Raw genomic sequence first — 18101 nt, 5'->3', positions numbered from 1 at the left:
AGCACAAGAATACGCACTATCGCATGGCTAGGCAAGTGCGTTTGTGCGTGTGCGTGTAGGGCATCGCAGCAGCAGCACTAGTCTCGCTCAGTGCGCATGCGTGCAAGCCATCGCAGCATCACAAAACCAAGCTTCGCATGCTTGTGTGTGTGGCTGGCGAGGCGAGGGGCCAGCATGCGTGGCTCGTTAGCAGCACGCATGCTGGCTATGCGAGTATGTGCGAGAAGGGGTAGGCAGCAGCACCACGCACTAGCTAGCATGCCTGTGCGTGTGCGTGTGCGATGGCCAGGCAGCAGCGCCCAGCACAAGGCGTGGCTCGCTAGTAGCACGTAAGTGCTGGGAGGGCTGGGTGATGCGTGCTGTGCGTGCCAGCTGGGCATGCTAGGGTGGCTGTGCTAGCTGGCCAGCATAGCAGCAGCCAGCTCACCCAAATGCATTGTGGCGGTATTGTGAGGGGTGGGGACCAAGGCTTGGGCAAAGCCTTGGGGAGCAAGGAAATGGTCCCCCACCTCTTCTTAGTCCTCACTTAACTCTCTCTCTCCCCTTGACACTTGTTGCATTGTGATTGATTTGATTATTAATTTAATTTGGAATTAAATTAATTGTCAAAATTACTCATTCTCCCACATTGGTTGGGGAATGAAGATCAAGGGTTCATTTCCCTATAAATACCAAAGTTTGGGTATTTGGGAAAGAACACACTTGAGTGGAATTAAAAAGGCAACTCTTGATTTGAGTAAACCTTAAATTCGTAAAACTCTTAGTTTTATTTGTCCGGGCCTCGACTAACCTTCGAGGCTTAGGACGCTCGGGTCGGGTTCGAGGGTACGATCCCGTCGGAGGCCTCGTATTATCAGGGTTGATGTAAGAGCTCCTCGGTGAGCGAAGCACGCGTCAAAGGTATAATCTTTTATCCTTTCTTATGTTTAATTATGTTTTGCTTGTTAATTGCATTTATTATGGGGGCGGGTCTTGGCCGGTTTCTTTCCGCATAGTGTGGGTCACTACGAAACACTACATGTCCCCCTTTGATTTGAAGACAGCTCAAGGAGTATTGGTCTTCAACAACATTCCCTAGGATGTGGAGGTTGACCCCCTTTGATTTGAAGATAGCAAAGCACTGCAATCTTTGACAACATCGTCACTTTGATTTGAAGATGGAAAAGCACTTCAATCTTTGACGATGTTTGTCACTTTAATTTGAAGATGGCAAAGCACAACGATCTTCGATGGCGCTCCCTAGGATGTGGAGATTGTCAAGCAAAACAACTTTGATTCAGCAAAATTGATGTCACCTAGAGACGTGTGCTCAGCAAAACCCAGATATGCGTTTCTTTCCCCTTAACTTCTTTATTTATAGAACTGACACTTTCTGCAGGTATCGACGTTAAAAAAATGGTTTAGGATTGCAGAACATTCTGAATCATTCTCCGTCCCTATCGGCTTGCTTTGACTTTTGATTTCGAAACTTACGTTTCTCCAAACTCAGTCAAAGTGGGGGCTTTTGTAGACACCTGATTATTTCTCCCCAAAAACCAAACCCATTGATGAGTAACTTTCACGTGTTTGATTATCGAATTAGGTGAAGAGTTGGAGAGTCTCGTGAATTTCCTTTAGCCTTAATCATTTCTAGCCTTTCTTTAAATGTTTTAAACCAAAACATTTATTTTGTGTCCCTTAAAATCATTTATTTCGTGTCCACTTTAAGAAAAGTCCAAAACAGTCTATTTTGGTCCATGATCTCGGTCCAATTATAGTTTAGTTGGATGGGGTTTGAAAAGAGCTTTCCAACGATATATTATAAGCCTTAATCCGACTTGTAACGAAGAAGTTATGGCCAAAATACTAAAACGAGCCCGAACTAAGCTTTATTAGCGACCCAATGATCATGTGGAGGGTCTATTTACCTTAATCCCATTCCTAAACCGTTAAGATTTATTATGAGCTTCTAGAATCCTTTGGATGTTCTAATTTATCCTATTTTCTAAAAGATAGAGATTTAAGAATTTTACGTCGGATAAAACATCTTTTTACAATGATCCTAATCCCGGTCAAAATAGAATACGTACGGGTATTTGGTTAACCCAATCCAATTAGGTTTCAAACTCCGTACGGATTCTATCTTTTTCAAAACCATCGCTGAGCAACAGCACCATCGCGTCGCGATAAAGTTGTCGCGCCGCGATGAGACCTGTTTTACTTTGATTTGAATTCTGACTCTTTTACTGATCGTTTCGACTCTCTTTTTTCTCTATTAATAGAGGTCGTATCACCCCGTTTTCATTTATCAACAATCATCATCAATACCCTCTCTAATATTCTCTCTCTCACTTAATTTTTCATGTTCTTAGCCTAGCCTAAACACATCCCTACACACATCCTTGATCTTCAACCAAACACCATACCTCCTTCACGAGATTCGAATACACCTTACCATTCTCGACATCGCCTTCGAACTCGATGTAAAAGGTTGATAGTTCTGAGTGTTTGGTCCCAAATCTATATTTCAATTCGTTTTTGATTTATTTATTTGATTTAATTTTTCTTGAAATTTACTAACGTGTGTATTGTTTTAATAGAAAAAAATATGAGACATCAAAGTAAGTAATTCAATTACTTAATCTTTGGTTTTGGAGTAGAAATCATGTTTAGAATATTATTTTAATTCCTAGTATCATGTTAGGATGCTTTTATGATTTCTAATATCATGTTTAAGTTAATGCTTTGATTATGATTTTTATTAGTGAAATGCTAGGGTTTGTTATTAATACGTTTAGTATCATGCCTATGATCTTACTAATAATATTTTGTTGATGAATATTATCATGATGATGATTGTTGTGTCAATTATATGTTGCTTGATTATTAATGATTGATTGTTATTGCTTGATCACGTCCTTTTTGTAGATTTAAGGGGAATTTGTACTTGAAATCACGCATAATAAGATAATTAATAATTTGATTTTAGGATAACATGATTTTAATTCAAGTGATCACCAATAACAGATTTGATTGTGCATTAATAATCAACTAACATAGATTAAATAGGTTTAGGGCTAACTTGATGTATGTGTGTTGATCGGAAAGCGCACATGAATATCATAAGAAATAAGTAGAGGCCAATTTAGGGCGAGTTCAATCTCTTTTAGGTTGGATTCGTACCATCATTCCCGAATATCCAATCATGGATCCGGACCACTATGGAGTTAGCGATCTCCGTGATCGTGAATGAGGTGTAACCTTCGCACCTGTGAACGGTTTACAATTTCTAAAACTTGTTGGCAACTCTTTTATTTCTAGCTTCCTTCTTTTTGGATGCCACCATGCTTAAAAACATGAATACAGTTGGGCTCAAAAGGTTAAGTTTGAAAAATTCCCTACATAGGGTTAAATGAAGTACTCGAGTTCCTCAAATTGCGCAAAATTGTATCAAATGGTTCATGAGTAGTTTGTTGTTGTGTTTGTTGAGGTGTATGAGTGTTCTGCTTTCTCTTTCGAGCCATTGGAGATCAAAATTGTTGAAGATAACCGATTAAAATCGAAGGACCATGGAGAAGAGAGATAACATAGAAAATCAACGAAAGTCAAACCTCATAGTTGTTAAATGCATTTTTTTTATTAAATATTTAATTATAGTTAAGTTATTTTTATTTTGTAACAATATAATAATATTATATATTTTAAAAAAAACTAACCCCAAAACCCAAAACCCAACAACCACTACAACCCTCTACCTCACCACAACCCAACCCACGAACCCCACTCCTCACCGACGGACGCCATTGCAACCCACCCACGATCGCCCTAGCCCTACCGAAACCACACCCACAAACCCCGACCCCAACTATAAACCCATTGAACCACCGTCGACCCACCCGCAAAACCCTTACTTGCTGCAATCCAATAGAAAAGGGTAGCGAGAAAACTGACGCATATGCATTGAGGATGCAATTGATGGCAAGAGCACAAGAATTCTTTAACCACGAAAGGAAATTGAAAGAAGAACAATAAGAATTAGACGATGAATTAATCTCTCTTCTCACCAATATAAATAATAATCATCTTCAGAATCCAAATGTTGTTAGTACAGAATTAATTTTGAATTCTAAAAGTGGGTACCCAGATTATGTTCATCACCTTCATTTAAGTAAGATATATCGTCACCTAAGTTGGGTTCGTCGATCGGGGCTGGGTGGGGTTTGCAGATCGGGGGATTGATGTTTTGGGTCGCGGTGGGGAAAGGGAGTCGGGAAAATTGGGGTAGAGTCGCCGCCGGGGAGGGGGGGTGGTTCGGGCGCCGGCAATGAGGGGTAGGTCGAGTGCCGATAGAGGAGGGGAGGGGGATAGGCTGGTGGGGGGGGGGGGGGGGAGTAGTAGTTTTTTTTTTAAAAAAAAAAACCAAAACATTTAATTATTATAAAACTAACCATATTTAAGTATTTTAATTAAAATCGCTATTATATTTGGTAATCAAATATTCATAATTACCAATAATAATAACGTTTTTTCAATTCATGAAACAGAAAAATAAAAAATTGGGTGTTACCACATAGTTATCGCATTATATCCGTTTGAAATTCGATTATTAGTTTTACTTTCTTCAAAACACATACTACCTAACTCCATACCAATTTTATGCCTACCTAGTACCTACGTAAGTTGATGACTCACTCAAAGGTTTACCTTGAAGTTAAGTATAAAAATGGGGGTCTGTTTTTTTTTTTATTTTTTCACCTTTCGGAGCCTCCTAGTTTTTTTTTATCACTTTTTGGAACCTCTAGTTAACAATCCGGTAGTTAACTCATGTTTAACTCACCGGAAAAAAACTTAGTCCCTTCATTAATATTTTGCCCAAAAAACTCAGTCCCTTCATTAATATGATGTAAAATATAAAAAACATAGGTCCTTCATTTTTTTTAACCCAAGGTAAGATAGCTTCTTGTTTATTTCTCACTATATTCTAACAAGTTATATATATTAGATCAATTGTGAGTAATGTAAATTAACTTATTATGAAATATACATTGATTGTCAACCGTTCTTGTATTATAATTAAAATTTTGGTCAATTCAATTTTGATCTAAGTTTTGTTATCTATTTCACAAAATTATTAAAAAAAAAAAAAAAACTTTTGTCATTTAATGTTTGGTACTGTATTAGTTTTGTCAAGTTTTATGGGCGGACCAAGTGTGGCTAGCTGCACTCAGGGAGAACTCTATGAAATATCTTCGATGTGGACTTAACTAAATTAAATTGATGACCAAGGCCATAACTAGATGAAAACTTTAGTTTATTTCTTCACATAGTACATAGAATTTAGGGATTGCTGCTTGTTGGTGTTGCTGTTGGTGGCGAGCAAGGGAAGCATTGACTGATTTATACGGTGGCAACACTAGTGAGGTGGTGGAGGTTTGGGTGCCGTTGCGGTGTTTAATATGCGAGGGAGATGGCTGGTGGAGGAAATTCTCCCAGAAACTTTGAATGATCAAAGGATGATCAGCTAACTAGTCAACACCAAAAACTACGAAATCAACCGCCAACGATGAAACACAAGAATCCACAAACTTATTCTATCCCCAAGTTGACGATCAAATTAACGATAAAATGGAAAATGTGAATTTGCTAATCTACTCAAAGATAAACACTAAATTATGAAATTAACATTTGAAGATTAAAATTAGCAGAAAAAAAAAAAAAAAACAAGAACTTACTTCAAAAGCTATTTCAATATAGGAAAAAAAAAATTAATAACTAAGTTGTTTACGACCGTCAAATCTAATTCAATATGAAGATATTGACGGTCACGATTCAATCCAATAATCAGCCTACAAACAAAATAAATAGGGGACTATCTTTTTTAGTTGGGGACTATCTTTTTATGGGTAGTTTTTAGGGGATTGAGTTTTTAACCCAAGGGACTATCTTTTTTAATAACTTTTGGTTACTTTCTGGTCGGAAATTCCCCTTGAGGTCTCAAAAGGTGAAAAAAAACAAGGAGGTCCCAAAAGGTGAAGAACTTACAAAAATAGACCCTAACTTTATACTTAACTTGTTTACCTTGCCTACATTATTTTGTATTTGAATAAAATAAACTAAATAAATGTATCAAACACCTTATGATCATGTTGAATTAAAATGATCCATTAGTCTGTTAAATAATGAGTAAAACCATTACATTGGCTGATTATATGTAACTTGTAGATGAGTATAGAATAAATTGGAGTGAGAAATATACTAATAGATAAGCACAAAAAAAAAAAAAAAAAAAAAAACCCCTCAAAATCTCTATATTAGCAAAAATTTTATCATTCGCTTATTTCTTCCTATCACTCAGCAACCCTCTACCTATTCCTGTCCAAATTAGGAAAATCGGATATGGGGAGCTGAATAGTGTCCATGAAACTCAATTCAGCTATATATGTATATATTTATAATTTTATTGTGATATAGTATTGATATGTAGATACTACAGATAATCATGTTGTTAATATGGATTATTTATCATTCCTTTGTTTAAAAAATTTAATAAGATGTCTTGGTGTATGACAAAGGGGTGAAACTAGGGTCGTTAGGCTAGCCTTCCCAAGTTAACCAAATTAATAAACCAAACCTACTCCTAGTATAGGGGCAAGTCCAAGTCGATCCACGAGGAATGGGGGGTCAATTACTTTGATTTGGGTAAAAATACCCAAGGCCACGTGGTCCAATAAGATGGTGACACGTGTCACCTTAGAGAGGTCCAAAATGAACCTCTCATCTGCTGACATGTGGCCTCCCTAATCATTGGGAAAAAGGTGACCTTCAAAGCCCAATTCCCGAGGAAGCCAACCATTCCTAGGTTTCCGTGACCTAGAATGACGGCACAAATTCCCAGACCATATAAATAGGGAGATATTCCCACCTAGGAGCATATTCAGAAATATTCACAAAAAACTGAGCAATCATTAATTGCAGATATTTACTCCTGATCTTGGAATCCGAGAAGATACTTTACTTTCCGCACTTTCTACATCATCCGAGCACGGTCTAACTTGATCGTCGGAGGCGGAACTCCACCCAACCGGAGATTGTTGTTTTGCAGGTACATGCGCCCAGAATCCAGTCTTGGAAATGTAACTCTCCCGAAGGACACAGAAAACCCCGAAACATTTGGCGCCGTCTGTGGAGAGAGTACTTCAAAGATGGCTTCACATGAGTCTATACCACCTCCTAATGAGAAACGGCCTACGACCGACTTTGAGGTTTATACAGACCAAGACAGTGGTGACGACATCGATGTCGAAACCCATGTGGCCCCAAACGGGTCACTCAGAACCAGACGCACCCGTCCTAAGGAAACAAGGGAATAGGGCGATGATCAAGCCGGTCCAAGCCAGCTATCCGAAAAGCCGTCTGCAAAACCCTAGGCGGCAAAAGGTGCAACCCCCGTTACTAGAGACGAACTCATGAAATTCATGACAAGTTTTAAAGGGAAAATCAAGGACCTAATTGAAAAAAAGACGACTGGCACCAACAGGGGTCAGTCGGCCAAGAAACCTCCTCCCTCATGGAAGAAGAAGCCTGTCAAAGATCTTGTACCTACTCCTCATCCTAAACCAAAGGAGAGGGACTGGCCCATGGTTGATCTATCCAAAATTCGATTTCCTAAAATAGGGAAGAGGAAGGCCATCCGTCAAGTTCAGCCGGATGGATCAAAGAAGACTTATTCAGATGCCTAGATGTTAATCCAGCAAAAGAAAAGTCAACAACTATTTGAGTCGGCCTCAAAGTCGGCTTATCCACACAGCTTTCAGTATACCTCGATAAGGTATTCGCAATTAAACCGAGAGGGTCAGTTAGGCGGCCTATCCGTCCACTCTGGCCCTCAAATAATCCATTTGGCTCTGTATGTGCCTCAGCAGCCATACATGTTGTATGGGCAACAATATATGCAGCCGGTTCTCTTTGGGGGTCAGGCGGCACAAAATGTCCAACCTTGGGACTGACAGCTTCGTCTGCTCAAACTTGGGGAACAACCTTATGCGTTCTCCAAGAAGGTAACCAAGGCGGCCCAGCCGGCCAAGGTTAAAATGTGTTGGTAGGTACTTATGATGGTACCACTAATCTTGAAGACCACCTGATGGCCTATACCAACCTCTTGTACCAACAGGGGTTGGACGATGCCACCTGGTGCCGATGCTTCCCGGCTACATTGAAGGGCATTATCCAACGATGGTTTGGCAACCTGCCAGCCAGATGCATAAACAGCTTTAAGACGCTTACATACTTGTTTGCTTCTAACTTCTCTACGAACATCCCTAAAAAGAAAACAAGTCTAGACTTGGGTGCTATACAGCAGGGAGATAGAGAAGGGCTTAGGTACTACGTCAGGCGGTTTAATCTGATGAGAATTCAGATTCAAGGACTGTCTAACGAAGTGGCTTACACAGACTTCTTCAAAGGTCTGAAAGACAAGTCGACCTTTAAGTTTGACCTTGTCAGAAAGAGGGTTGCTACCCTCTAAGAGGGGCTGATGGAGGCAGAAGCCTATGTACAAGCGACTGAACTCTGTGCCATCACCAAACAGCCGGACACTAAGAAGTTCGACAAAAAAAATAGTCGGCCTGCTCAGCCGGCTAAAAATGGAAGAGAGCAAGAAAAGAAAAGAGGTCAGGGTGGCAGATGATTTTGAACAGCCATCCCAGAAGCAGAAGAAAGAAAAGGAGTTTAAACCGTACATCCCCAAATATGAGTTTAACAAGGACTGCTACACCATCCTCATGGAGATCAAAGACCGGGGGACTATTGATAAACCGGCTACAATGAAGGGTTCCGCCAGAAATCGGAACAAAAACAAATACTGTCATTTCCATGAGGACATAGGCTATGACACCAATGACTGTTGCAGCCTTAAACGGTTATTGGACCGTTTGGCCGATAAAGGAGTGCTGAAGTCCTACATTTTGAAGTCCAAGGTGACCCTAAGGACTAACAATGGACAGCCATCCCAAAAGGCACCCCAATCTGCTAATATTTCGAACACTAATGAGGAGCCGATCTATACCATAGCAGGCGGCTTTGCTTGGAGGGGGCCTAACCATCCGAGCACCAAGGATTACATCAGGCGGCTGGATGTCAGTTCAGTTGATGAGGGCCAGGCGTCAAAAGACACCTTTCTTGAAGTCAATATCACTGAGAAAGACAGGGGCAAGGTCTAGCGGCCACATGATGACCCCATAGTCATTGAATGCAAAGTGGCCAACTAGAAGGTTAAACGGATCCTTATTGACACTGGGAGTTCGTCTGACCTAATCAGCCATAAGTTCTTAGCAAAGCTGAAGTACAAACCCAGCAGCATGCACAAAGTATCTTACCCCTAGTTGGTTTTGGGGAGTGGAGTAGTGCATCCGGTGGGGAGGATTGACTTACCCATCCGGTTATGAGAAAAGGGAGAAGGACGTCACATGGAAGTCTGGTTCTTGGTCGTTGAGGAGTTGACTGCATATAATCTCATTTTAGGCCGTCAAACACTAAATGATTCCAAGGCCGTCATCATTCCATCCCTTATGCTCGTGAAGTTTGATAGAGATGATGGGTGTATAGGTTCCTTGAACGGGGATCATAAGACGGCAAGGGAGTGCTACCTCTCAGACATCAAGCCTACTATGGCCGCATCCGGCCACGGAGAAGAACCTATAGACCTTGATGAGGTTAAAGAAGTCGCGCCTGCTCCAATAGCAGCTGGCAAAAAGAGAAAGGCCGACCAGCTGGTGACCATCAAGAAAGAGAAGAAATAGCAATCACTGATCGGGGAACGATCAGACGAACTCCGTTCCCAGCCGGCTGGTGAACATATTGACATAATTTTGGACGATACACGTCCAGAGCGAACTGTTATAGTTGGGACGGTTGCATTTGCCAAGTTGGGTGCAGACTTGCACCATCTGCTGAAAGAATTCAAGAACATTTTTGCCTTTGAAGTGGAAGAGATGCTAGGCATCAGCCCGGATCTCGCGTCCACAAACTCGCCGTAGATCCAAAAAAGAAGCCGGTTAGGCAAAAGAAAAGGAATCACGGTGAGGAAAGAAGTCAGGCGGCAGTTGCCGAAGTCAAGAAGCTATTGGATGCTGGGTTCATTCGACAATGTTACTTCCTGGATTGGGTTGCAAATGTTGTTCTTGTAAAAAAGCCGAATGGTACATGGCGCATGTGTGTTGATTACACAGACCTGAACAAGGCATGTTCGAAGGATAGTTATCCACCTCCAAAGATCGATAGCCTGGTCGACTCTACAGCCAGTCATGCCTTGATGAGCTTTATGGACGCCTACTCAGGATTTCATTAGATACCCTTGTGGAAGATAGACCAAGAAAAGACGACATTCATCACTGATCAGGGGTTATTCTGTTTTACTTTGATGCCGTTTGGGTTGAAGAATGCGCCTGCTACTTTCCAACGAATGATTAACACAATCTTCATTAACCAAATTGGGAGGAATGTAGAGGCGTACATTGATGACATGATAGTTAAATCCAAGCTACAGACAAATCACCTTGCTGACCTCCGAGAAACATTCACCACTCTCAGGCGGCACAAGGTCATGCTTGATCCCAAGAAGTTTGTCTTTAGTGTTGAGTCTGAGAAGTTTCTCGGATTTCTGATTGATCAAAGGGGGATAGAGGCCAACCCGGAAAAGATACAGGCGGTCATTTACATGAAGTCACCCCGCACTCTCAAAGATATCCAAAAATTAACCGGTTGTCTGGCGGCATTGGGGAGATTCCTCAGCCGGTCAGGCGACAAGTGCCTCTATTTTATCTAAGCAATAAAAAAGAAGACTAAATTTGAACGGGGGGAGGATGCTGAGGCGGCCTTTCAGAAGTTGAAAGAACACTTGCACTCCTTGCCTAGGCTTGTCAGCCCTCTGCCACAAGAGGTGCTTTACATGTATTTAGCCGTCTCAGACCATGCTCTCAGTGTTGTTCTCCTGGCTGAGAGAGACGACATGCAGCTCCCGGTCTATTTCATTAGCCATGTTCTCCGAAATGCATAACTACGGTACCCCATGGTTGAAAAATATGGCCTTGCTCTTTTCATGGCAGTCAAGAAGTTGAAACCTTACTTCTTGGCACATCCGGTTGTGATCTACACAGATCAACCCCTCAAGCGGCCAATGACAACTTTCGAGTCATCCGGCAGGATGCTCAAATGGGATATTGAAATGCAATGTCTTGAAATCACTTTCGAACCAAGGAAGGCAGTGAAGGGTCAGCCGTTTGCCGACTTCATTGTCGAAATGACAAGGCCGACTGAGCCGGAGAACACTAGTAGAAAATAGGTAATGTGAAGCCACTAATTGGAAGCGGTTATTGGAATCCGCTTCCAATTCCATATAAAAACTCGGGGAAAAAAAAAACAAGAGGAGAATTGGAAGCGTTTTGAGTAATTAGAAGCGGTTCAAACCGCTTCCCTATATTAAAAAAAAACCGGGATTTAAACTCCCTCATTTCCCCTCCTTCATTTTTCACAATTGCGCTCCCTGACTACCTTCTTTGCTTCCTCTTTCACTCTCACACCGTCACTCCACCACAACCACCATTGCTGTTAGCTTCACTTAACCCCACCACAACAACTACACCATTGCCTTAGCTTCACTTAGGTGTTGTCAGGTTAGTTGCGCGCCATCGACGGCTAGGGTTTTTTGAAACAATTTTCATTCAATTTATGCAATTTATCTCCTTTTTCGTTCAGTTTTTGTGAAATTTCACAATTAATCTTGCTTTCCTTTTCATATTCTGTAACTTGATGTTTAACTTTCAATTTTTGATTATTTTGTGGTACTTTGTAGAGGATTGAGATTAAAGGGTGAGGTACTCCTTAATACGAATCATCGAGGCTCAACTGAAATGAGGTAATCCTTTATGTTTAATTCTTGTTTCTGTTTAATTTTTAGGTTTTTACATTGAAGTGTGCAAATTTTGTTTCTGTTGTGCGGATTTGGTGCCCTATTTTGTTTGTAATGGTTATGTGAGTATAGTAGTATCTCATGTGATTCTATCAATAATTTTGGATGTAAATTTATATGGCTAAGGGGGTTACAACGCACTTGCTTGTGAATTGGAGCTGCTGTGATGTGTGGTGTGATTGTGTGTTGGTGTGGAGGTTGCCTTGTTGCTTAAATTGAAATTACAGGCTGCTGTGTGTGAGGAGCAGAGTAGGGTCAGTGAGGGAGTTGTGTAATTGTGTTTCGTTTATTTTATTTGATACATATGCCATGTATCTCTGGTGGTTTATTTTAGAATTATGAGTAAATTAAACAATTATGTGTTGCTAAATCTGGTGTTTTCCCTGTTATCTTATTGTTGTGCTACTCCTATTTTAGAAATTCTTGAACCAAAGTTGCTGTTTATCTGTAAATTTCTGTCTTCTATGCAACAAAATTATTTTAGATAGTCTCGTGGCTTGTGGGGAGGTAAACAAACTTCCCTGATTACTTGTATTAGGATACCAACATTCTAGATTGTGGCAAATTTTTCTGATTACGTTTTAGTTAAGGTCTAGGCTTTGGCCCTATCTAGTGTTGGAGTTTGGGGCATTAGGCTCACAATTAAGTGCTTGAATAACTAAGAAGTTTGGGGATGTTGAGCTATGCTTTATAAATATAATTTAAAACGCCAATTGAAGGTGATGATGATGCGTGCTATATAGCTAGTGGAGAAAAATAATCTCCACTTTTCTGCACAAATTGATTATGAAACTCTTTAATTAGCAAACAATAGTATGTACAATAAGAATTGAGAATTCAGCTGGCTTGTTAACAGGTTTGGGGTATCTAGTTTTCGCTGCCTTATCCCTAATCAGGCTTGTGAGCCAATATCTAAATGACATAAATAATCACCATGTTTGAACTTTAATACTAATAATATTAAGGTATATTTAAAACAAAAGCCGTGCATAATATTTTGATCAGCCTTGTAATATATTAAACTCTGTCTTCGTCTTTTGGCCTAATATTTAGGCAATATAGCTAGTAGCTTGATCTCTTTTAGCTTGGGGTGTTAGCTTTCTCCTTTAGTCTATGTGCTATCAATATACTTGACCCTGTGGCTGAAAATGGGGCTGATCAGAAATGTTTGATGTGATGTTTGAAATCTATTGATTCAACTAAAAAATTTATCTATCTAGAAAGCGCGTCAGTTTTTTGTTTGAATTTCCTGTTTGGATATCAAATTTCAAATTTTAGCTTTGGCAGAAAGAAGAAAACGTATTAGGGGAAGGAAAAACTTTGATAGTTTTGAAATGTTGATGATTGGTGATGCTAAGGTCTCTTAAATCTTTTCTGTTTCTCTTCACAGTCAAAAAGTTTGTAATTTTTCTACTTACACAGCCAAAAAGAGGGAATTCTTTTAGGCTAGAAACAATCAAGGAGCTGATTCGAGCGTTTGATGATGCAAGGGATGATAGTTCAATTAGTGTTATCATTCTAACTGGCAAGGTAATTTAACTCTGCTGCTTTTCGTTAGTTGTATCATCTTCCTTGTTGATTTACTTTGGATCACCTCACTGTTTCGGTTGCATTTGCTTGTTACTGTAATATGTATATTAAGGATTGATAATCATGCATTAATTTTCATGAATTTTGTAATGCAATGCAACTATGCAAGTTGTGTTTATGTTGATTATATGCTCTTCAATTTAGTTCTATGTGATGTATATGACCCAACTCGAATAATCTGACTCAATGAAATCAGGGGTTGCTGATATGGTTAACACAGGGGGTCGTCAAGGTGGTTCCATCACAGCAGCTTTGTTTTTGAAGCAGAAAATCGATGGTTGTTTCGAGTTATTCCGTCAACAGCAAGACACACAAATGACGGTGAACAACACAACCCAAGCTCAGTTATTTGAGGAACTCCGCAACGTCATAACCCAGAGGAACCACGACCAAGAACAAGGGCCACTGGGCTAGCTGTGCAGCTGCCTGGGCTGCAGTGCACCTGTGCAGCCTGCCTGGGCTGCTTTGCCTGGGCTGGCTGTGTAGCTGCCTGGGCTGCTATGCAGGCTACCTGGGCTGTTGTGCTGTTGTGCTGCTGTGCATCCTGCCTGGGCTGGATGTGCAGCCTTCCTAGGCTGGCTGTGCAACCTGCTTGGGCTGTTGTGCTGCTGTGCAGCCTGCCTGAGCTTCCTCGTTTTTTTTTTTTTTTTTTTTTTTTTTTTTTTTTTTGTCCTTGAATAACATGGACGTTTGCCATTCTTACAGAGTGTGTTTAATATTTTGGTGTAATCAAATATTATTGTTCATGAAATATATTAATGATGTTAATTTTAATATATATAATTATTTCGTGTTATATATATCATTGTATTATTGTTTGTAATATTAATATTATTATTACTTAATAACACTAAAATTATTGTGAAAGGTACTTATAATATTATAATATTAATAATAAAAAAAATTGGAGAATTGGAAGCGGTTTGGTGCCAAAACCGCTTCCAATTCTCCATTTTTTTCATGTTAAAAATGGGAATTGGAAGCGGTTTGGGCCAAAACCGCTTCCAATTCTCCATAAATTGGAAGTGGTTCAAACCGCTTCCAATTTAATTATACAATGGCAAGCCCCCCAAAAGGAAGCGATTCAAAACCGCTTCTAATTAGGGGGGTTGAACCGCTTCCCATTTAGATTTTTCTACTAGTGGAATCTTGACCAGGTTTGGAAAGTGTATGTAGACGGGAGCTCTACAATGAACGACTGTGGTGCAGGGATTATATGCCAGTCTCCTGAAGGGGACAAGTATGAATATGCACTACGGTTCAAGTTTCAAGCCTCAAATAATGAGGCGGAATATGAAGCCCTCTTAGCCGGTATCCGCATGTGTAAGGCGGCAAGGGCAAGAAAAATTGACGTCTACTTGATTCACAACTGATTTTTAGCTAATACCATGGTGACTATGAGGCCACCCATCCGGCTATGATCAAATACCTGTAGGCAGTCAAAGATGAGGCCGAGACACTTGATGAATTTCATATAAGTCAAGTGCCCAGGTCAGAAAACAATCAGGCGAATGCTCTCTCTAAACTGGCATCATCCGCCTCTTGTGATACGCCTAGGTTAGTCTTTTGGGAAGTTATGGAAAAGAGAAGTATTGAACAAGATTCCATTGGAATTCTGGACCAAAGCTCAACCTGGATGGATGGCATCCGGGCTTATATAGCAGACGACACTCTGCCGGATGCATACTCGGAAGCGGCTGCAATGAAAAAACGTGCCGCAAGCTTTGAGATTCTAAGGGAGAACTTTTCAAGAAGGGTTATCTCCAGCCGCTACTGAAATGTGTCACCCCAGAAAGTGGGAAAGAAGTTTTACAAGATCTGCACTCGAGTTTCTATGCATCACATATCGGTGGCAGGACTCTAGCAAAAAGGGTCAGGTGGCAAGGCTACTTTTGGCCCACTCTTGAGGAATACGACATGGAATGGTGAAGAAGTGTGACAAGTGTCAAATATTTGGCAAACTTATACACCGTCCGGCTACTGATCTGACGGCTATTCACAGCCCAGTGCCATTCGCTAAATGGGGCATGGACATCCTAGGTCCATATACACCTGCTATAAGCGGACAGAGGTATATTCTAGTTGTCGTTGATTACTTTACCAAATGGGTAGAAGTAGAGGCGGTCAAAGGCATAAAGATAAAGGATGTCATCTCCCTCATTTGGAGGAATATTATCACCCGGTTGGGGTACCTATGTCTATGGTCTTTGACAATGTCCCTCAATTTGAGACGCCTACCCTCAAGATCTGGTTGGGAGATAAAAGGATCTCACATTGCTTTACATCAGTTGGTCGTCCCTAAGCAAACGGCCAGGTTGAAGCCTTCAACAAGCTGATCTCATACGGTATTAAGAAAATTGAAAGGGCTGGCGGTCTATGGGCATATGAACTACCTCATGTCCTATGAACCATTAGAATAACTGAAAAAGGGGCAACCGGTGAAACCCCTTTTCTTATGACGTACAGCGCAGAAGCCGTCTTGCCAATCGAGCACTATGAGCCAACCCTTCGAGTCATGCTTTATGACGAAGAGGCTAACTGGGAGGCCATGTGGCTAGCATTGGACTCACTCCCAAAACGCAAGGGCAATGCCGCCTTGCGTCATGAGATTTACCGTCTGAGAATGACAAGAGCCTACAACAAAATAGTACAAAACGGCCCTAGAAAGTAGGGGACTTTGTGTTATGGAAAACGGAGGCAACTGGTAGGGCCAATGAGCAAGGGAAGTTGACTCCTTATTAGGAAGGCCCCTACCGGATTCTATGAAGAAGTGAGAGGTGCACCTACCGCCTGGAAACTCCAGACGGCAGGCAACTAGCAAGAATTTGGAATGTAGACAACTTAAAAAAGTACTACTTCTAAGACTTGTAAATTTTTGTAAATAGAGTTTATCAATGAAAAGATGCTTTATTTTCACGTATTTGTGCAATGTACAAGCGGACCTGTAAAAAATTTTCGTCTGCTCCAAACATGAGTAGGTGCAAGCTAAGTCCAATACTTTGCAACTATCTATGAGGCCAATGGCCATATAACCTTAAAACAACCGCCTGCTCCAACATAAGTAGAGAACCGACGACGCCTATTTCGGTGAATTCATCGCAGAGAGCATCTCCCATTTGGGTGGCACATTGTTCTATAAACTTGAAAACAAACGGCCCTACCGATTGTCTTGATTAAGACAACTCGCAGCCGTTTGAATGATCAATGGAAACCTGGATAACTATAATTACCGCATATTCTATAGCAAATGGTAACTAGTATCTTGGTTGGATATAACCGGTCTCGCTCAGAAGTAATACAAACGGTTGCAATTGAAGATTTAAACTAAGTCATAACCTTAGCAGCTAAAACTTTCCTTGGTTATGACAACTACACACGGCCAATGACCGCTTGCTATTAAACAATTGGGAAAGACTGATTATCCCAAGGGGTAATTCATAGCCGGTTGACCCCGAAAAATCAAAGTTGGAACCTAGGCGCCATAGAGAAAATCGCCTGTTATTCCAACTTAGAATTAAATACTGAGAATCGATTCAGATACGGTCAATGACCGCCTGACATTCCATCTGGATGCTTATTGGACGACTGCCCGCTTGAGTTGGGACAATTACCAAGAAAACACCCATCTAGGGGCAGATAAACCCAGTGCATCCGGTAAACCGCATGTATTAGGTTACTTCGCAAAACGTACACATTGAAAAATTGCAAAAATTGAAGTTAAAGCAAATATAGCAAAACCGACACAGTCGACAAATCATATTATAAAAAAACCGACTAAAAGGCCAGGAGAGTAATTGTTAGCCAGATCAACATCCGGAAAAAGAAAGAGAAATACATCAACATACACGGCACGCAGGCCGGAGACAAAGACAATTTTAATTTTGTTGCTGCTGAGGTGGAGGCACCGTCTGGCCCTGACTTGATGGGAGATCGCTTTCAGGTTGCCCTGGTTGAACTTAGACAGCATCAACCGGAGCTTGATCTTCTTGCTCATTGAGCTCCTCATCCTCATGCTCCTCATCGAACGGCCCAATGCCGGCCCACTCTTTAAATGAAGCCGGCACTTCAAGACCGAGAGACTGGGCATCGTATACCTCAGTGGCATACTGGTACGTACCTTAAGTTGAAGAATTCCTAGTCGTAGTCTGGGTGGATGAGATTCCATGCTATCTTCATGCGTGCTTCGCAATCACGCTCATTCTCACCCACCAGCTGCTCTTGTTCGGCCACCAGCTCAACCTTGTGGTCAGCCTGCACTAGGGCCAGCTCGTTCTTCAGTCGGGAGACGTCTGTCCTAAGCTGGGTATTCTCCTTATCAGCATCCTCCAGTGCCTTTAGATCTAACTGGAGGTTTTTTATTTGAAGCTCAAGGTCAGACGTCTTATTGTTGGCCACCTCCATAGCAGTAGTGAGCTCCTTGATTAGCTCCTCCTGTTTCATCTCTCGGGCTTTAGTCCTTATGTCATTCATAGTACATTTGTATTGAGCAACATCAAGGGTATCAGCCACCCGTTTATTAACGTCTCTTACCTCCTCTTGCTTCTTTCTAAAGGAGACCTCGAGCCAT

At 41.1% G+C, this 18101-nt stretch overlaps 1 long non-coding RNA gene across 2 annotated transcripts; it reads left to right on the top strand.

The window, feature by feature from the left end:
- The first annotated feature begins 11310 nt into the window (after window positions 1-11310).
- LOC110722414 lies at window positions 11311-14301 on the top strand. Of its 2 annotated transcripts, none has more exons than XR_002511599.1 (4): window positions 11311-11648; window positions 11828-11890; window positions 13335-13474; window positions 13731-14301. It is a non-coding gene; the product is annotated as an uncharacterized LOC110722414 (long non-coding RNA). The 2 variants fall into 2 exon arrangements; XR_002511598.1 differs by having other exon boundaries at window positions 11313-11648; window positions 13367-13474.
- Window positions 14302-18101: the final 3800 nt, after the last annotated feature.

This window comes from Chenopodium quinoa, unplaced genomic scaffold, assembly GCF_001683475.1.
Source record: "Chenopodium quinoa cultivar QQ74 unplaced genomic scaffold, ASM168347v1, whole genome shotgun sequence".
In the NCBI taxonomy this organism is placed as follows: domain Eukaryota; kingdom Viridiplantae; phylum Streptophyta; class Magnoliopsida; order Caryophyllales; family Amaranthaceae; genus Chenopodium; species Chenopodium quinoa.
The sequence above is the reverse complement of the archived record's forward strand: the minus strand, read 5'-3'. Positions and strand labels throughout refer to the sequence as shown.